Genomic DNA, 22,824 nt, shown 5'->3' with positions numbered 1-22,824 from the left:
TATGCATTCCAGCAAATACACAACTTGATGAATGTGCCAAAATCTAGGTAAATGCATATACTTAAAATGCCATAACTGCATTTTATGAGGAAATAAACTTTAAAATACCGTTTCGAAAAAATAATGCATTTCCACTTGCCAGGCACTCAGCAATGTTTAGGACTAATGAAAGTGAGGACTTATTTTCTGTGGCTAGCATCTGTAGTCAAAATATCTTAAGCTTCTAGTTGAAATAACACAACAATAGTCATTCTTTTCCTTTTTCTGTTTCACTTAAAAGCAACATTATGTTTTTTTTGTTGTTTTTTATTTGTTTTTTGTTTTGTTTTGTTTTGGTTTACCTTGTGGAAGGAGTTGTTTCCTGCGCAAAATGATATGAAAATGGGGTCTAGGGTTACCTCCCTGGATCTGATACAGTTCATCCCTTCAGTAACCCAAATCCTTTCTTTTATAAATATTCTGAGGTTTGTAACAGAAGGATTGTGTTGACAGCATTAAAATGAAGCTTTATGTCTCCATTACCAAGGCAGCTTCTGAGATTCCAAACTGTCAAGCTGTCTTATCTGATATGAGTCCTGATTAATATATCTCCAGCAGTAACCCCAAGGGCAGCTTGGCTTCAAACAGGATCAGTGGCAGATGATCAGTAATGAACAATTTGCTGAAGAACACTCAGAAAACCTTATGCTATGGAAAAAGCTTAAGGTCTGATATGGGTCACTCACTATAAGGATCCGGGAACTCTAATTCATCTATTTTCACAATTTCTATGTTTGTGTAAATGATACAATCTATCTAGCCCTCTGGTGTATTTTTCTGGGCCTTCTACTCACTCTGGGAGCATCCACCATCCCAGCCTCTTGGAAGGCATTGTCCAAGGTCTCTTACAAACTTCTTCATCTTTTCTTTTCCCCCTCAGATTCCTCCACTCCTAAATGAAAGCCACAGACTTTACCTTGTTCCCTCAACCTTTAAAATTTTCTGTTTCCTGATCTGTGAAAGAGTGATAAGCTATTTAAATTACTTAGCAATTTTGCAGGCTCTTTTATTTATTTTTGTCCTGAAGACATCTACTCACTGCTATCATCTCCCCATTAATATGTGATTCTTTTTATGCTTCTCCTGCTGGTTCTCATTTTCTTTTAAGTTCTCACTTAACCTTCGAGTTCCAATTTACATGCCCATTCTCACTCAAGCCACATGTGCCCTGTCCTTCCTCTAAACTTCTAGAAGATTTTATTATTCATAGCAATAAAGGATTCTCATTATTTACTCTTTTAAATTATTCATAATCACATCTTCTCTTTCTCACTAAATGGAAACTTCTCTGAGGGAAGGAAATATGCCAAATAAATTATCCCTTCTTGTACAGAACAGGACACCGTGACTCTCACAAAGTCAGTGTACACAACTGTTTTTGAAAGGGTGGTTGTTGGAATTCATCTTTGCAGTATCCTTGATAGTTCTATTTGTTAATGTTTTGGTTCTCTATCTAAGTTACAAGTTCCTGGAGGGAAAGGGACCAGGCCTGTGAGCTTAGTTGGCAGTCACCATCTCTTCCTCATTTGCACTCTTTCTGTGCTCGATATTTTAACACTTTTCATATCGATAAAATCTGTTTCCATAGAAGATTGTTTACAGTGCTATGCATTTTCATTAATATGTTATTTTCACCAGTTGTCTTGACTTTTTGACTTTTTCATTATTTTGGATTAAGAGGCTTATCCTTCTGTCTTTTGTGTAAAAAATATACCATATTTGCTAAGAGTGTGCACTCTGGAAGCAAACATTCTAAGTTAGAATTCAGTCTTAGGTACTTGTAGCTGTTTGGCATATTTTGAGACGACACTGAAGATGGAAATAGGGGTCAAGCCATGCAGGGCTTTGTGTGTGAGGAAAAGATTTTGGCCTTCATCTAAAGAACATGAACAAATGTTTTTTTAAATTTTATTTATTTATTTATTTATTTATTTATTTATTTATTTATTTATTGAGATGGAGTCTTGCTCTGTAGCCCAGGCTGGAGTGCAGTGGCATGATCTCGGCTCACTGCAAGCTCCACCTCCTGGGTTCACGCCATTCTCCTGCCTCAGCCTCCCGAGTAGCTGGGACTACAGGTGCCCGCCACCACGCCCGGCTAATTTTTTTTTATTTTTACTAGAGATGGAGTTTCACCATGTTAGCCAGCATGGTCTCGATCTCCTGACCTCGTGATCTGCCCACCTCAGCCTCCCAAAGTGCTGGGATTACAGGCGTGAGCCACCGTGTCTGGCCAAGAACTTGAAAAAGTTTTAATTCCCTATAGAGAGTGGGGGAAAATGTGAGTATAAGAAATGGACATATATTCAAAATGGTTTTTGGAATGATTACTTTGTCTAAGATGAGAGAGGGTGGGGAAGAGTTAATATAATGGAGATCAGGTGGTAGTATATTACAATAGTCCAGATGAGAGATGGTGGTAGTATTTATTAAGATGGTAATGCTGAAGATGTAATAAAAGTGGTCAACCTGAGAGATAATCAAGATTTTGAGACGAATTAGAAATGAGAGTCAGGGAAAGTGAGGTAATAAGAAAGGTCTGTAGATTTGTGGTGAAGCAAGTGGATAAATAATGGTGCCATTTTCTAAGGAAGAAAATACAACAAGATGACCAGATTGGAGGAGTTGACAATGGTGGGGGAAATATTCAATTGTTTCTTGATATACTGTTTGATTTGCCTTCGAGTCATGCAAATTCAGGAGCTAGCTTGAAAGGTGGAAAACTAAATTGTCTAGGACAAATCCTTGAGGAACCTAGATATTTTAGCTGCTGATGGAATAAAATAATGCAAAGAAGACAGTTTTAGCATCCAACGAGACAGAAGGAAAACTAGGGTAGGGTGGTATTACAGAGTTCAAGGCACAGTGTTGCTTCAAGAAGGAAGAAGTTGTGTCAATGGCAGCGAATAGGCCAAGGAAGACAGGAGATGCTAAGTGTCCATTTGGATTAGTAACCAAGAAGTTCCTGGAAACGTTAAAGTTGTTTTGATGAACTGCTAAGTGTAATGCAAATAAGACTGTGTTTACTTGTTAATGAGAGGTGAGGCAATGAAAATAATGAGTAATGAGAACTCTTTTAAAATGTTGGCTATGAAGTAGAGGGGAAGAATAATTAGAATGGCAACTGGAATGACACACTCCTCTAGACCTTGTCAGGTAATAATAAGATATCTTCAAATAATATAGTGTTTATAAGTGTTATAATCTAACATGTATTATATGCAGTAATATGAATCAAAAGTAGACAATTTTAATGGTATTTAAATACAAAAAATTAGAAAATTGTGAATATCTTTTTCATATTTGTATCTCTATTTTTTTAATCAGTTACCTGCAGCAAAGTAGGCAAACAATAAATATTCATTTGAATGATTGAAGCTCAGCATGTTGCTTATGGTTTAAAGAGCAGACAGAACATTTTAGAAGTTTCTTCTTTCAAGTAGCTTTGAATTATTTCTAATAAGAAATGATTTTATCACTATCTTTTTCTTGTTTCTTTGTTTTCAGACAGAGTCTCGCTCTGTCGCCCAGGCTGGAGTGCAGTGGCACAATCTCAGCTCACTGCAACCTCCGCCTCCCAGGTTCAAGCGATTCTCCTGCCTCAGACTCCCAAGTAGCTGGGACTATAGGCGCCTGCCACCATGCCTGGCTAATTTTTTTTGCATTTTTAGTAGAGATGGGGTTTCACTATGTTGGCCAGGCTGGTCTTGAACTCCTGACCTCATGATCCACCCACCTCGGCCTCCAAAATGCTGGGATTACAGGTGTGAGCCACCGTACCCAGCCAATTTTATCACTATCTTATACACTTTTGTAAGAAAATTCCCAAATGACTTCTAAAACCAAAATATAAATTAATAGCTAGCAACTCTTATTATTGTTATTCAAAAAGAGAAAATAATTTACAAAGTTGAACTTTGCAAAATGTTTACCATAAATAAAATATACAATCATCAGTGGCAAAGAAATTTCTAAGGGTTTGGGGATAGGTAACTAAATGAGTATTCATATAATCTATAACATGGTTTAAAACATTCATAAATATATATTTCCCAATAAACTTGAACTGTATAAGTAAACAAAATGATTCTTTTAAAAACTTATAAATATGTATAACCACATAAAATGTACAAATATGTGTAATATATAAAAACTGCTTAAATAATCCACAATATTTACTGGATAGCTCAGAACAGCACCACAGTGGAATACTTCACTGATATTCCCATACAACATGGTGACAGTTTGCAGGGCCACTGCTGAACAAATCAAATATTCTGAAGCTCAGGTAAGAAAATAAAATGGCCCCAAAAGATGTTAAAGTCACAGTAAAGGGAATTAATGGATCTGTAAGTTAACATACAAACATAGTAATAACACCTTTAGATCATCTTATGAAGGCATAAAAACAAAAGACCTAATGTAGGTCCCTACAGTGTAGCTCCCTTACATTATCCAGTTTTTTTTATCTTTTAGTTATTTTGAGATGGAGTCTCACTCCATCACCCAGGCTATAGTGCCGTGGCACGATCTCAGCTCACTGCAACCTCTACCTCCCTGGTTTAAGCGATTCTCCTGCCTCAGCCTCCTGAGAACCTGGGATTCCAGGGGCATGGCACCACACCCAGCTAATCTTTGTAATTTTTTTACTGGAGACGGAGTTTTACCATGTTGGCCAGGCTGGTCTTGAACTCCTGACCTCAGGTGATCTGCCCGCATTGGCCTCCCAAAGCACTGGGATTACAGGCGTCAGCCACTGCTCCTGGCCATATTATCCAGTTATAAAATGAATTTAACAACTACTTGGGTTGACATGCTTTATATTAACTTGTTCGTATTCAGCAAAATAAAAGTAATAATAGTAACAATAACAATAATTTCCTGAGTTCTTCAAATCAAAGTTAATATAGATATCTTTGTTCAGGGTAATATGTAAATTTAATTAAGAAATATATCGGAAATGACATTTTTGAGAAATACCACTTCAAAGAAAAATTAGTTGCACTTTTGCTGTCAAATTTTAGCCAGAAATGAAACTGTATGTTGGATTAGGCTTAAGCACCATTTTGCCCCCATGCTTCTTGGGATTCCTCAACTATAACTAATCAGATACTTAATAGTGGGCCAGTAGATATCTTCCTGGCATGTGATTGCTAAAGATTCTGGAAGTCTAGGCATTAGAAATTTGAAGAGTCCTTTACTCAATTCAAGTATTATTATTAGAGAGTTATCCTGTGCATGACTGCCTTTCTGAAGTCTGAAAGATACTTTTGAATGATGCAACTGTTGACAACATGGCAATTTACACTCAAGGATCATTCAAATTTTTAAAATAATAAAGACTTGCATAACATTGACTAAAATAAGAAAACCATATTGTGTACAATGAGGCAAAGAAAAAAAAGAAAGATTAATTCTTACCAGTAAATGTTCTATGAATGAGTTATAAGTATCAAACGAATAATATATGCCAGAAACTAGGCATTGGGTGTTATTATCATTCCATTAAGTCTTATCTGCTTATAGTGATGTATATATTTTCTGGTTAACTACATTAGTAATACAGTTATATATATAAAATATATAATTATATCCAACTGTGAATATATAGTTGAAGATAGTTATGTATCAATATGTATATATATAAACATTTAACACTGAAATTTTTAAAACAAAATATCTCACAAATATTCTTATTAACTCATAAATATTTTATAGTGAGTAACAATATTAAATGGTGCATATTGCTTATAAAGTGTTCCTGTCTTCAGATACTGACAATAACATAAAAGCTGAACTTAACCAAACACAGTAAACGTTACTCTTTTCAGTTAGGTTTACATATTATATAAAATTTACTTAGGCTAATTGGCATGAAAAATGAATGTAATGAGGACATGTATTGTAAAATAGTTTATCACTACTATATAAATCTCTTCTGACAAAGGCTTAGTTTATGATTTCATTTTATATTAAGAAAAGGGGTTTGGAGACAGGACTAGATACAATCGAAGTATAATTGGATGTCACTACAGTCTTACGATTTCAGGTATATAAGGGAAAGGAAGATCCCCAAAGGGGGAGAAGCAATGCCTGGTTGTGTCTACAGAGGTAGACCGTTGATAACCCCTCTTCTCTGTCCTTCCTAAAACATAAGTCTCCAGATCTCCTCTGATCTATGAAATGTCAAAGGAGTTGAAGAGCCATCCCCAACAGAGATCAAAGGAATGAGTGTGCATAAATTCTGAGTGTATCTAACTAGAAATGTGCTTGTAGATCTTGTTATAGCTTGTTTCAATATCTCAATTTATTTTCTTTCTTTTGTTGTTGTTTTAATACTTTAAGTTCTGGAATACATGTACAGAATGTGCAGGTTTGTTACATAGGTATACACATGCCATGGTGGTTTGCTGCACCCATCAACCCGTCATCTACATTAGGTATTTCTCCTAATGCTATCCCTCCCATTGCCCTCCACCCCACAACAGGCCGTGGTGTGTGATGTTCCCCTCCCTGTGTCCATGTGTTCCCATTGTTCAACTCCCACTCATGAGTGAGGACGTGCGGTGTTTGATTTTCTGTCCTTGTGATAGTTTGCTGAGAATGATGGTTTCCAGCTTCATCCACGTCCCTGCAAAGGACATGAACTCATTCTTTTTTATGGCTGCATAGTATTCCATGGTGTATATGTGCCACATTTTCTTTATCCAGTCTATCATAGATGGGCATTTTGGTTGATTCTAAGTCTTTGTTATTGTGAATAGTGCTGCAGTAAACATATGTGTGCATGTGTCTTTATAGTAAAATGATTTATAATCCTTTTGGTATATATCCAGTAATGAAATTGCTGGGTCAAATGGTATTTCTGGTTCTAGATCCTTGAGGAATTGCCACACTGGCTTCTACAATGGTTGAACTAATTTACACTCCCATCTACAGTGTAAAAGCATTCCTATTTCTCTACATCCTCTCCAGCATCTTTTTTTTCCTGACTTTTTAATGATCGCCTTTCTAACTGGAGTGAGATGGTATCTCATTGTGATTTTGATTTGCATTTCTCTAATGACCAGTGATGATGAGCTTTTTTTCATATGTTTGTTGGACACATAAATGTCTTCTTTTGAGAAGTGTCTGTTCATATGCTTTGTCCACTTTTTGATGGGGTTGTTTTTTTCTTGCAAATTTGTTTAAGTTCCTTGTAGATTCTGGATATTAGTCCTTTGTCAGATGGATAGATTGCAAAAATTTTCTCCCATTCTGTAGGTTGCCTGTTAACTCTGATGATAGTTTGTTTATTTTGCTGTGCAGAAGCTCTTTAGTTTAATTAGATCCTATTTGTCAATTTTGGCTTTTGTTGCCATTGCTTTTGGTGTTTTAGTCATGAAGTCTTTGTCCATGCCTATGTCCTGAGTGGTGCTGTCCAGGTTTTCTTCTAGGGTTTTTATGGTTTTAGGTCTTACATATATGCCTTTAATCCATTTTGAGTTAATTTTTGTATAAGGTGTAAGGAAGGGGTCCAGTTTCAGTTTTCTGCATATGGCTAGCCAGTTTTCCCAGCACCATTTATTAAATAGGGAATCCTTTCCCCATTGCCTGTTTTTGTCAGGTTTGTCAAAGATCAGATGATTATAGATGTGCAGCATTATTTCTGAGGCCTCTATTCTTTTCCGTTGGTCTGCATATCTGTTTTGTTACCAGTACAATGCTGTTTTGGTTACTGTAGCCTTGTAGTATACTATGAAGTCAGGTAGCATGATGTCCCCAGATTTATTCTTTTTGCTTAGGATTGTCTTGGCTATATGGACTCTTCTTTGGTTCCATATGAAATTTAGAGTAGTTTTTTTCTAATGCTGTGAAGAAAGTCAATGGTAGCTTGATGGGGATAGCATTGAATCTATAAATTACTTTGGGCAGTATGGCCATTTTCATGATATTGATTCTTCCTATCCATGAGCATGAAATGCTTTTCCATTTGTTTGTGTCCTCTCTTATTTCCTTGAGCAGTGGTTTGTAGTTCTCCTTGAAGAGGTCCTTCACATCCCTTGTAAGTTGTATTCCTAGGTATTTTATTCTCTCTCTAGCAATTGTGAATGGGAGTTCACTCATGCTTAGATTCCCACACAATAATAGTGGGAGACTTTAACACCCCACTGTCCATATTAGACAGATCAATGAGACAGAAAATTAACATGGATATTTAGGACTTGAACTCAGCTTGGACCAAGTGGACTTAATAGACATCTACAGAACTTTCCACCCCAAACCAACAGAATGTACATTTTTCTCACCACCACATACCAGTTATACTAAACTTGACCAAATAATTGCAAGTAAAACACTCCTAGGCAATTGCAAAAGAACAGAAATCATAACAAACAGTCTCTCAGACCACAGTGCAATCAAATTAGAACTCAGGATTAAGAAACTCGCTCAAAACTGCACAACTACATGGAAACTGAACAACTTGCTCCTGAATGACTACTGGGTAAATAACGAAATTATGGCAGAGATAAATAAGTTCTTTGAAATGAATGAGAACAATGACACAATGTAGCAGAATCTCTGGGACACGGCTAAAGCAGTGTGTAGAGGGAAATTTATAGCACTAAATGCCCACATGAGAAAGTGGGAAAGATCTAAAATGGACACCCTAACATCACAGTTAAAATAACTAGAGAAGCAAGAGCAAACAAATTCAAAAGCTAGCAGAAGACAAGAAATAACTAAGATTAGAGCAGAACTGAAGGAGATAGAGACACAAAAAAACCTTTCAAAACATCAATGAATCCAGGAGCCAGTTTTTTGAAAAGATTAACAAAATAGATAGACCACTAGCCAGACTAATAAAGAAGAAAAGGGAGAAGAATCAAATAGACACAATAAAAAATGAAAAAGGGGATATCACCACTGATCCCACAGAAATACAAACTACCATCAGAGAATACCATAGACACCTCTACACAAATAACCTAGAAAATCTAGAAGAAATGGATAAATTCCTGGACATATACACCCTCCCAAGAATAAACCAGGAAGGAGTCGAATGCCTGAATAGACCAATAACAAATTCTGAAATTGAGGCAGTAATTAATAGCCTACAACCAAAAATTCCCAGGACCGGACAGATTCACAGCCGAATTCTTTGTACCAGAGGTACAAACAGGAGATGGTACCATTCCTTCTGAAACTATTCCAAACAATACAAAAAGTGGGACTCCTCCCTAACTCATTTTATGCAGCCAGCATCATCCTGATACCAAAACCTGGCAGAGAAACAACAAAAAAAGAAAAACTCAGGCCAATATCACTGATGAACATCGATGTGAAAATCCTCAATAAAATAGTGGCAAACTGAATCCAGCAACACATTGAAAAGCTTATTCACCATGATCAAATTGGCTTCATCCCTGGGATGCAAGGCTGGTTCAACATACGCAAATCAATAAACGTAATCCTTCACATAAACAGAACCAATGACAAAAACCACGTGATTATATCAATAGATGCAGAAAAGGCCTTCAATAAAATTCAATACCCCTTCATGCTAAAAACACTCAATAAACTATGTATTGATGGAAGGTATCTCAAAATAGTAAGAGCTATTTATGACAAACCAACAGCCAATATTATACTGAATAGGCAAAAGCTGGAAGCATTCCCTTTGAAAATCGGCACAAGACAAGGATGCCCTCTCTCACCACTCCTATTCAGAATAGTCTTGGAATTTCTGGCCAGGGCAATCAGGCAAGACAAAGAAATAAAGCGTATTCAGATAGGAAGAGAGGAAGTCAAATTGTCTGCGTTTGCAGATGACATGATTATATATTTAGAAAAACCCATCATCTCAGCCCAAAAACTCCTTAAGCTGATAAGCAACTTCAACAAGGTCTCAGGATACAAAATCAATGTGCAAAAATCACAAGCATTCCTGTACCTCAATTTATTTTCAATAATTATTCTCACATTTGGTTTAAGTTTACAGGTCCTTCTGTGTGGTTAACACCATTTATGGTCATGTTGATTGTTTTAATCAGTACACTTCACAAAGTGGTGTTCATCGCTGAAATTTAATGCATAACCACACCTCATATATGAACTACTATACTTCATATTTCTCTTAATAACTCATCTTACCTCCTGCTATCCAGAAAGTCAAGAACTGCTTGGTATTTAGAGGTATCTTAACTCTTTCAGGTCACTAGAAATAAGCAATTTATTAAATGGATTCTGAGTACTTGCTACGAGTTAATGCGGTTTCAAAGAAGGGATTTGTTGCTATATCACTCAAAGGATCAGGTCAAATAGCCTTTCTCCCTTCCATTTTCTACAATTGCTAAAGATATAATTTGGGCTCCATTTTAAACTAAATCCTTGGATAGGGAGGCATCTGGGTCTGTCCAAACCAGCTCGCTATGCATTTATGAGGCACAGGGTTATGGCAGCCTGTTCCTCAGGGTTAAGCTCTCAAGCTGGGAGAAAGCTTTCTCTATCAGAGACCTGAGACTTTAAACTCTTTCTCCACTCGGAGACACCTCATTCTCAATATGACAGCATTTAGAAGAGGATGCAGAAGTTATTTTCACACTTAAGAACTCTCAACCAAAGAGGCTAGTTGAAGGTCATTCTTTTTGCTTCACTCTGAATTTTACGTACTTAAATGGTAAGAAATGTATCTCCTTCCTCTTATGTTTTCTTTTACTTTAATAGACTTCAGGATTTTTCTTAGTGATAGATAAGTAGCAATATCTGCACTAAGAAAAGATCAAATTTCTATGCAATTATATTTCTATGCAATTATAGATGCCATAGTAGCCACAATATGATTTTTTCTTTATCTATAAATGTCTAAATCATTTATATTGGTTACATTTACTTTCTTTTTACAGGTCTTTTTGTGTGATTAACACCTTTTATGGGTTTGTCCATTAATTAAATTTTTTGGCTTCAGTTATTTTGTACGATATTATAGGTACTACCACAAGATAACATTTTAATTTCTTATAATAGTAGCTTGTAATAGAGCAGCAGAGTTACTCCAATTCAGCTTCACAGGAGTGAGCAATTTCAGGGACTGGGATCCAACAGGGAAACAAAGCAGAGGTGGGTTAACTATTATCAGGACAAGCACAAGAATTGCTAGCAGTTTAATGAGTGGGTTCTTATGCCAAAATCCTGCAGGGATCTCTGAGCCAGACTGGAAAAAAATCATGATGTCTTGCATCTCAGTTGTCAGCCCTACGGTAATAAATTTTACCAAGTGAGATTTCTCTTCCTCCTGCACCAGCCTTCCCCACAGCTGAAACCAAAATTCAGAGGAAAATAACAGTAGGAGTACAGGGCGACATGAAGTGGGAAGAAAAATGGGGCATATTGCAGGAATAGCTTTAGGAACAGTTCAACGATGCCCAACTTCATGTTACCAACATCAGGGGCTGCCTGCTGGAGTCAGCTGTTTTCCTCTGCACATATATTCACCCTCCACCTGAGCCAGGTGTTCTTAATTAGCAGTTCATCCAGGCAGGCCACGCTGGGATTGCTTCATGTATTCACATGTACTATGTTAAAACCTCTGAGTTGTGGCCAAAAAGAAAAAGTCGAGCAAGCACATAAAATCTGGTTTCACTTATAAAGGTGCTTTCTTGTATAGGAACAGGATATCTGCCCTCCTTATTCAATATTTTCCTCTTAGTTCCTGCAGGTGTCCTATGTTCTAGACTGCATGACAGACCCAGGAGGGTGAGAAATGGCCCTGTAGTGAGATGACGGAGCTAGTTTGGAGTTTCAGTTCCCATCTGATTGGCTAACTGTAGTGATAATTTATAGGGTTTTGGTCTGTGTCCCTACCCAAATCTCACGTCAAATTGTAATCCCCAGTGTGGGAGGAGGGGCCTGTGGGAGGTGACTGGATCATGGGGGTGGACTTCCCCCTTGCTGTTCTCAGGGTAGTGAGTAAGTTCTCATGAGATCTGGTTGTTTTAAAATGCGTAGCACCTCCCCTTTCACTCTCTCCTTCTCCTTCTCTGGTCATATAATACATGCCTGCTTCCCCTTCACCTTCTGCCATGATTGTAAGCTCCCTGAGGTCTCCCCAGCCAGGCTTCCTGTACAGTCTGTGGAACTGTGAGTCAATTAAATCTCTTTTCTTTGTAAATTACCCAGTCTCAGGTAGTTCTTTATAGCAATGCAAGAATAGACTAATACAATAATTATGATGGCAAACCCTCCATAGTGGTAACCCCGTGCTGTGTGCTTTGCTTAATTTATCTCGATAATCCTCACAACACTAGGTAGACTCAATTATATCCCCATTTACATGGATGAGGAACTATAAAGCACAGAGACCTTGAATGTTCAAAAAGTATTTCCTAGATATGGATGAATACATTCAGCCATGATGAATATATATTGGGTACCTTGATGTAGTCCCAGCCTTCATGGAAATTGTGTCTTATTACATAGCAAAGAAGGGCAGGAGGGAGGAAATGAGTGAACATGGAGTTCTGGAGGTAGGTGCAGGACTCAAAGGAGAGCAGGCACCACTGCCCTAGGCAGATTGAATCGTGAAATGAGTTGCAGTATGAAGAAGCATGACTTAAAGTTGGGGAAGTCAGAAGGGAAAAAAGGCATTTTTAAAAGCATGAGATAGGTGAGCTCTGATTCTCTGGTAAGGATGTTTGATCTCTGACCTGTTTTGTAATACCTTCTGCCTATGGGTGGCCCCAGGGTTAATTGTGGCCAGAAGGGGCCCTGAAGCTTTTGGGTAAATCCATCCTGGAAGAGAGACCAGGACCAAAGATGCTGAAAATAATTCACGTTTCTGACAGAGTTGTTGTTTTTTTTTTTTTTTTGCATTTGGGACATTCTACCTTGTTCTATATATTCTGAAATTCATGTCCTTCTGGTTCTTGTCTGTCTCTTGCTTCTGGCCTGTTTTTTTGTTGTTTGTTTGTCCTTACGCTCTTTTCATGTGCCAAGATCTAGCTTGTAAATTAGAATTTGCCTAGTTATTTTGCTAACTGGTGATGACTCCTGCCTCTACCTGGATTCTTATTAAAAACAAAACAAAAAAAATCTGTGTTGATGCTCTGCTTTGATGAATAGCCCCTGGGCCTCACCAATATTTACCTCTTCTCTCACAGTTGGACTGAACAATATCTGCCATTTTCTCCAGTTTTAGTTCCTATAATTATATTCTATTATAGAATGATTTCTAGGATAACTTCTGTGATTTGTATTCCATGTCTGCCTAATCCATTCACATTGTTTAAGTAATTCAGTGCTTTTTAACACAAGGCAGGTTGGAAATGAAAAGAGACTTGTTCCTCAGGTACCTGAGAAAAATAAAAGATAGAAAGGGCTTCAATTACTCAGCCCTGGCCATTCTTCCTTCTTTGACACTAAGGTCAAGATTCTCATAGTCATGGCATTATTCCTTTCATGGTGGTGTGGTCCTGGCATCATTGACTCTTGGGCTGCTCAGATCTTTACCTCTTCTACCTGAGGGAGAGACAGACTTGTAGGTTGGAATCACAGGACACGATTCTAACAAAATGAATGGAAATAAAACTGCAGAAATAAAGCCCACATCATTTTCATTTTACTGTTTCTATCCTCTCTCTCACTTTCCATCCACCAAAGAAAGCCCATGCATGCTGCTGGGACCCCTCTAGCTGCCACTGGAGTGGATATCCTCTTCGATTTCTCATTGCCTTAATTTCCTCTCGTTTCCAGTAGAGAAAGGAGATTTCACAACTGGCTCTAAATGCTTATTTGTCTTACATAGGAACATACTTAATAAATACAGTTTATTCCACTGGCAATGTAGTAGTTAGTTATCTTTTGCTTCATGACCTTTGTTAGTCAAATCATGCTCAACCATAGAAGTGTGATTACATCAGTGAGAATTTTTGCTTCTGTTTTAAAGATTCCAAATACCTACTGTTTAGGCGTTGGTTAACCATTTTCATTTTTCACTTTCCTCATCTTTAAAATGGCAATCATAATAGAACCTACTTCAAATGGTTTTAAGAAAGACTAAAGTTTACATATGTAAGGCACTTAGAAAAGTCTGGCACACAGTAACTTGTAGGTATTATTATTGTTGTTGTTTTCTCATGCCAACTCTCAAAATTATTTACAAACAAATGGAATTCTTGGCGGGTAGGGCCAAATGTCTGACTAGAAGCAGCTAGTGTGTGCCTTCACAGAGAGAAAAAAGAGTAGTAGGTAAATACTAACTCTTCAACTGTAACATCCAGATGGACACATTGCACTGGGATTCATCAAAAAACCAACTCCATCCATGGAGAACAGAGAGGAGCAGCGAGACAGGACAACTGCCCTCCTGGGAGTAGCAGAGAAAGGGGAGCCCCTGCCCCCTACTGTGGGTAAATCGTAAGTGAGTGGTTGTCCTTAGGGACTCACACTTCTGTCATCGACTTTTGCAACCCTGGGCTCAGGAGATCCCCATGAATCTCCTCACTGAGGCCTCCAGACTGACCTGGAAAGCTACATGAATCTGGGCAGAGCCACAGCCCAGGCACACGTGGAGTCCCTGGAGCCTTGGATCCTTGGGCATCCCGGCATTAGCAGCTGCAGCTCCTGCAGTTGGTAAGGTCAGCCTTCCTTGTACACCTCCAGGAAGGGGGCCAAGTCCACAGGGTGGAGCAGTGACAGACTGCAGGCCTCACCTCTACTGCACCTCGCAGGATAAGGCCCACTGGCCTGGGACCCTAGCGTGGCCACACCAGGCATGCCTGTGCTCTGGTGCAAGTAGCAGCTCTGCATTTTCCTGGGATGGTGTTCCAAGAGGGAGGGAGAGGCAGCCCCCATTTCTGCTGCCTCACAGCCCTCACTCCTGTTGCCCTCAGGCTCTAGATGGTGTGCCATGATTAGGGACTGGCGCAGATCCCCAGCACAGTGCAGCTGCCCCACGAAGTGTCCAGATTGTTCTAACCCCGCTTCTCCTCGCTGGGTTGGGCCTCCAGACCCGGGACTCCAGCATAACTATCCTGGCTCTGCCTGGACACTTCAGTGGGAGGTAGCTCTGCACTTCTCTGAGAAGGAAATCCCAGAGACAACTCATAGCCTCTCCACTACTGCAGCTGCAGTGGTACCGCACAACTCTCAGGTTGGGGAAGGAACAAAAGGGCCTGGTTGTTACAGTGGCACCTCCAGCACACTGCAGCCACCATATGGAGAGGAGCCCAGTCTCTCTTCACTGAGAACCCCCATGCCCCCACTCTTCACTAGGCAGGGCCCCCAGCTCAGGACCACAGAACAGCCGCCCTAACCCCAGCTATGTATAACCACTGGTAGTGGCTTTGTGTTTCCCTGGGGAGTGGCTCCTACAGCTCCCTGGGCCTCTCTCTGGCACTGCCATGGCAGTGGTTCTGGCCCTGCTGACCTTGGTCTGTGGAAGAACCAAAGAGTCTGAGGGCTTTACTCGTACTTCCAGCACAACACAGTCACCATACAGAGAGGAGCCCAGTCTCTTCTCCCTGGGAGTACTTGAGGCCCTGCTCTTCCCCAAGTAGAGTCCCCAGCTTGGGCCAGCTGTGCAGTCACCCTACCCCTGGCTGAACATTCTCAGTGGCAGTGGTTCTGCTTTTCTCTGAGGTAGAGCTCCCAGAGGCAACCAAAAACTCCTCTGCCACTGCCACTGCAGTGGTACTGCCCTTGCTGCCCTTAGACTGGGGAAGGCAAAGACCCTGAGTACCTTAACTACACCTCCAGCAAGCTGAAGTTGCCTTAAGGAGAAGGGACCAGTCTGTCTCTCCCATGATGCATCCACCCTGCGCATCATCAGGCAGAGCCCTCCTGGCTTAGGCCACGGTGCAGCTGCCCTACCATAGGTCAGTCACACTGATTGATAGTAGCTCTACATTTCCCTGGAGTGGAGTCCCAAGACACAAGTGAAAGTTTCCTCTACCACAACCACTGCCAAGGTCCCTTCCCCTGCTGCCTCTGGGAAGAGAACGTAAAGACTGGACTCACCCCAGAGCTGTGGTGTGCAGCCTGGGAATGACAAGTCAACATTTGTAGCCAGCACCTAAGTGGGAGAGGGGTCCACACTTTCAGAGGACTGAGAGGAAGCACAAGCGCAATCATGAGGGAACGCAAAAGAGCCATGTGGCTGAGCAAGAGCCTACCTACTGGTCATTACACAAAAGTGTCACCTACTGAATCACAGCCCAGAACTTCAACATCAAAAATACTTTGCTAATATACCCCCCTGTGAAACCAAGACAATGATTCAGCTATAAATAAAGACGTGGCACAAAGTGTCAGCCCTCTAAAACATCCATATAAGAAGTCTGTTGACTGTACTCGATTTTTCATCACAGTTAAAGGAACACCAGCCCACACAGATGAGAAAGAACCAGTGCAAATACTCTGGCCACTTAAAAAGCCAGAGTGACTTCTTTCCTCTAAAAAACCACACTAGTTCCCCAGCAAGGGTTCTTAACCAGACTGAAATATCTGAAATGACAGAAGTAGAATTCTGAATATGAATATAAATGAAGATCATCGAGATTCTGGAGCAAGTCAAAATCCAATTTAAGGATGTAAGTGTTACAATAAAAAAATACAGCTGATAGATAAAATGACCATTATAAGAAAGACACAAACTGATCTGATAGAACTAAAAAACACACTATAAGAATTTCATAATGCAATCATTAATATTAACAGCAGAACAGACCAAGCTGAGGGATGAATCTCGGAGATTGAAGATTGGCTCTCTGAACTAACTCAGTCAGAAAAAAGTTAAAAGGAATGAAAAAGAATAAACAAAACTTCTGAGAAATGTGGGATTACATAAAGAAACCAAATCTGTGACTTATTGAGGTTCCTGAAAGAAATGGTGAGAAAGCAAGCACCTTGGAAAATATATTTCAGGATATCATACATGAAAACTTACCCACTATCACTAGAGAGGCGAACATTCAAATTCAGGAAATGCAGAGAACTCCTGTGAGACACTATACAAGAATATCATCCCTAAGACACATAGCCATCAGATCTTGGGTCAAAATGAAAGAAAAAAAATGTTAAAGGTCACTAGAGAGAAGGAGAATGTTACCTACAAAGGGAGCTCTATCAGCTAACAGTGGACCAATCAGCAGAAGCCCTACAAGCCAGAAGAAATTGGGGTCCTATATTCAGCATTCTTAAAGAGAAGAAACTCCAAACAATTTCAGACCCAGCCAAACTAAGCTTTATAAGCAAAGGAAGAAATAAGACCCTTTTCAGAAAAGTAAATGCTAAGGGAATTAATTACCACCAGACCTGCCTTACAGGAGGTCCTGAAAGGAGTGCTAAATATCAAAAGGGGAGACCATCAACAGCCACTACAAAAACACAGTTAAGTACACTGACAATTGACACTATAAAGCAACCACACAAACAAGTCTGCATAATAACCAGCTAAAAACATAATCACCAAAACAAATCCACATGTATCAATATTAACCTTGAATTTAAACAGGCTGAATGCCCCCAGTTAAAAGGCGCAGAGTGGCAAGTTGGATAAAGAGGGAAGACTCAACTGTATGCTGCCTTAAAGAGACTCATTTCACATGCAATGACATTCATAGGCTTAAAATAAAGCAATGAAGAAAAATCTATCAAGAATATGTAAAACAGAAAAAAAGCAGGGATTGCTATACTAATTTCAGACAAAACAGACTTTAAAGAAACAAAGATCAGAAAAGACAAAGAAAAGCATTGCATAATAGTAAAAGATTCAATTCAACAAGAAGACCTAACTATTCTAAGTATGTATGTACCCAATACAGGAGCACCCAGGTTCATAAAGCAAGTTCTTATAGACCTATGAAGAGACTTAGACTTCCACACAATAATAGTGAGAGAGTTCAACACCCCACTGATAGCATCAGACAGATCATCAAGGCACAAAATTAAAAAAGATGTTTAGAACCTGAACTCAACATTTGACCAAATGGATCTAATAGACATCTACAGAAATCTCCACCCCAAAACAACAGAATATACATTCTTCTCATCACCACATTGCACATATTCTAAAACTGACCAAACAATTGGACATAAAACAATTCTCAGCAAACTAAAAATAACTGAAATCATACCAAGGTCACTCATGGACTACAGCCCAATAAAAATAGAAATCAATGCTAAAAAAAACTGCTCAAAATCATACAACTACGTGGAAGTTAAACTACCTGATCCTGTAAGACTTTGGGTAAAAAATAAAATTACGATAGAAATCAAGAAATTCTTCAAAAGTAATGAGAACAAAAATAAAACATACCAGAATCTCTTGGACAGAGCTAAGGCAGTATTAAGCAGGTTATAGTACTAAATACCATGTCAAAAATTTAGAAATAGCTCAAATTAACAACCTATAATCACTACTAGAGGAATGAGAGAAACAAGAACAAACCAATCCCAAAGCTAGCAGAAGACAAGACATAACCAAAATCAGAACTGAAGTGAAGGAAATTGAGATGTGAAAAACAATACATAACAAACTCCTCAATAAGTCCAAGAGTCAGTTTTTGAAAAATTAATAAGATATATAGACCACTAGCTTGATTAATAAAGGCAAAAAGAGAGAAGATCCAAATAAACACAATCAGAAATGACAAAGGGGATATTAATACTGACCTCACAAAAATACAAAAAACACTCACAGACTATTATGAATATCTCTGCACACATACCAGAAAACTCAGAAGAAATGGATAATTTCCTGGACATATACAACCTCCCAAGATTGAACCAAGAAGTTGAATCCCTGAAAAGATCAATAATGAGTTCCAAAATTGAATCAGTAACAAAATGTCTACCAACCAAAAAACAGCCAGGACCAGATAGAGTCATAGCCAAATTCTATCAGATGTATAAAGAAGAGCTGGTAGTGTTCCTACTGAAACGATTAGATAGAATCATAGCCAAATTCTATCAGATGTATAAAGAAGAGCTGGTAGTGTTCCTACTGAAACGATTTCAAAAAATTGAGGAGAAAGGACTCCTTAACTCATTTTATGTAGCCAACATTCTGAAACCAAAACCTGGCAAAGACACAACAAAGAAAGAAAACTTCAGACCAATATTCTTGATGAACCTAGACGCAAAAATCCTTAACAAAATACTAGAAAACCAAATCCAGCAGAACATTTAAATGCTAATCCACCATGATCAAGTAGGCTTTATACCTGGGATGCTAGGTTGGCTTAATATATGCCAGTCAATCAGTGTTATTCTTCACATAAACAGAAGTAGAAACAAAAAATCCAAATGATTATTTCAACAGACATAGAAAAGACTAAAGATAAAATTTAATATTCCTTTATGTTAAAAAAAACTCTCGATAAAGTAGGCATTGAAGGTACATACTTCAAAATAATAAGAGCCATCTATGACAAACCCACAGCCAACCTCATACTGAATGGAAAAAAGCTGGAAGCACTTCCCTTGAAAATCAGAACAATACAAGGGATGACCTCTCAGTACACCTATTTAGCATCATACTGGTTATCCTAACCAGAGCAATCAGGCAAGAGAAGGAAATAGAAGGCATGCAAATAGGAAGAGAGGAAGTCAAACTATCTCTGTTTGCAGGTGATATGATTCTATGCCTAGAATAGAACAGTCTCTGCCCAAAAGCTCCTTGATCTGATAAACAGTTTCAGCATAGTTTCAGAATACAAAATCAATGTACAGAAATTAGTAGCATTCCTATACACCAACGACAACCAAATCAGGAACACAATCTCATTCACAATAGCCAAAAAAGAATAAAATACTCAGGAATACAGCTAACCAGAGAGATAGAAAATTGCAACAATTAGAATCACAAAACTCTGCTAAAAAAAAATCAGAGAGGACACAAATGGAAAAACATTCCATGTTTATGGATAGGAAGAGTCAATATTGTTAAAATGACCATACTGCCCAAAGCAATTTACAGATTCAATGCTATTCCCACATTCTTTCCAGAATTAGAAAAAAAAAAAAACTATTTTAAAATTCATATGGAACCAAAAAGGAGTTTGAATAGCCAAGGAAATACTAAGCAAACAGTACAAAGCTGGAGACATCACATTACCCAACTTCAAACTATACTACAGGGTTACAGTAACCCAAATAGCATAGTACTGCTACAAAAACAGAAATGTAGACAAGTGGAACAGAATAGAGAGTCCAGAAGTAATGCTGCACACCTACAACCATCTGATATTTGACAAAGTTGGCAAAATCAAGCAATGGGGAAAGGACTATATATTCAATAAATTATGCTGGGTTAACCAGCTAGCCATATGTAGAAGATTGAAACTGGACCCCTTCCTTACACCATATAAAAAAATCAACTCAAGATGGATTAAAGTCTTAAATGTAAAACCTAAAATGGTTAAAATCCTGGAAGATAACCTAGGATATACCATTCTGGACATATGAGCTGGCAAAGATTTCATTATGAAGGTGCCAAAAGCAACTGCAACAAAAACAAAAATTGACAAATGGGACCTAATTAAACTAAAGAGCTTCTGCATAGCAAAAGAAACTATGAAAAGAGTAAATAGACAACCTACAGAGTGGGAGAAAGTATTTGCAAACTGTGCATCCAACAAAGGTCGAATATCCAGAATCTATAAGAAACTTAAACAAACCACAAGCAAAAACCAAACAACCCCCCTATTACAAAGTGGGCAAAGGACATAAACACACTTTTCAAAAGAAGACATACATTTGGCCAACAACCTATGAAAAAATTGTTCAAAATTGCTAATCATTAGAGAAATGTCAATCAAAACTACAATGAGGTACCATCTCACACCATTGGAATGGTTATGACTAAAAAGTCAAAAAATAACATGCTGGCAGCTGGGCGTGGTGGCTCATGCCTGTAATCCCAGCAGTTCGGGAGGCCGAGGCGGGCAGATCACAAGGTCAGGAGGTCGAGACCATCCTGGGTAACACAGTGAAACCCCATCTCTACTAAAAATACATACACAGAAAAAATTAGCCAGGCATGGTGGCGGGCGCCTGTAGTCCCAGCTACTTGGGAGGCTGAGGCAGGAGAATGGCATGAACCTGGGAGGTGGAGCTTTCAGTGAGCCGCGACTGTGCTACTGGACTCCAGCCTGGGTGCCAGAGCGAGACTCCATCTCAAAAAAACAAACAAACAAACAGAAAAATACCCCCAAAAATAACATGCTGGCAAGGCTGCAGGGGAAAAGGAACACTTATATTCTGCCTGTGGGGGTGTAAATTAGTCCAGCCACTCTGGAAAAGCCGTGTGGTGATTCCTCAGAGACATAAAAACAGAATTACCAGTCCTTCCAGCATTCCCTTCACTGGATATATACCCAAAAGAATATAAATTGTTCTACTGTAAAGATAAATTTGCACATATGTTAATTGCAGCATTATTCACAATATCTAAGACATGGAATCAACCTAAATGCCCATCAATGGTAGCCTGGATAAAGAAAATGTGGTACATATACATCATGGAATACTATGAAACCTTAAAAAATAACTAGATCACATCCTTTGCAGCAACATGGATAGAGGTGGAGGCTATTATCCTAAGTGAATTAACACAGGAACAGAAAACCAAATACTGCAAGTTCTCACTTGTAAGTGGAAGCTAAACAATGAAAACATGTGGACACAAAGAGGGAAATAAGACACAGACAAAAAGAGAGGGACAACAGACACAGAGGCGTGCATGGTCCTGGAGAGTGGGAGGAGGGAGAGAGATTAAAAAACTACCTATTAGGTGCTATGCTTAATACCTGGGTGAGAGAATAATCTGCACACCAAATCCCTGTGACATGTAGTTTACCTATATAACAAACCTACACCTAAAATAAAAGTTAACAACAAGAATACTTAAAGATTTCTTTCAGAAATGTACTAAGCAGTTTCTGACATTTTTCCTCAATATTTTTGAATAACATTTTTCTTAATAGCAAAAATTTTGGAGTCAGAGGTACCTGTTCTACACCTGTTACTTACCAGATGATTGATTGGATAGGTTATTATTCTTTCTAAACTCCAGTTATTTTGTGTATATAAAATGAAGATATTTCTAATTTACAGGGCTGTTACAAAGAATACCTATGGCATTGAGGGCATGTAATAAGCTCTGAATACATGATAGCTATTATTATCACACAGAGATTTCTATGGGTGGTTAGGGGAAGATAACTCAAAATGTCTCTAAGATTCCTTTCTGTTAGATAAAATTGAGCTATTTCCTGGATAATTCAACTATCCATGTCTAGAAAGGTCTAATTAAATGTGCAGGTCCTTTGGACTGCAATGGAGAATCTCGGAGTATAATTCAGGTTTGAAACAATTTATTTTCTCATTGAATGGAAGTTGTTTTTCTCATGATATTACCTAGTGCTCATCACAATCTCAGGGATACAATGTTAGTCTCCATGGATCTGATTATCATATGTATTAGTCTGCTTTCATGTTGCTGATAAAGACATACCTGAGACTGGGAAGAAAAAGAGGTTTAATAGAGAACTCACAGTTCCACGTGGCTGAGGAGGCCTCGCAATCATGGCCAAAAGCATGGAGGAACAAGTCATATCTTACGTGGATGGCAGCAGGCAAAGAGAGAGCTTGTGCAGGGAAACTCTCATTTTTAAACCCATCAGATCTCGTAAGACTCATTCACTATACTGAGAACAGTGCAGGAAAGACCCACTCCCATAATTCAATCACCTCCCACTGGTTTCCTCCCACAGCACATGAGAATTGTGGGAGTTACAATACAAG

This window comes from Hylobates moloch, unplaced genomic scaffold (genome assembly GCF_009828535.3).
Source record: "Hylobates moloch isolate HMO894 unplaced genomic scaffold, HMol_V3 SCAFFOLD_5, whole genome shotgun sequence".
NCBI classification, from domain to species: Eukaryota; Metazoa; Chordata; class Mammalia; order Primates; family Hylobatidae; genus Hylobates; species Hylobates moloch.
This window is presented reverse-complemented; position numbering follows the sequence as displayed.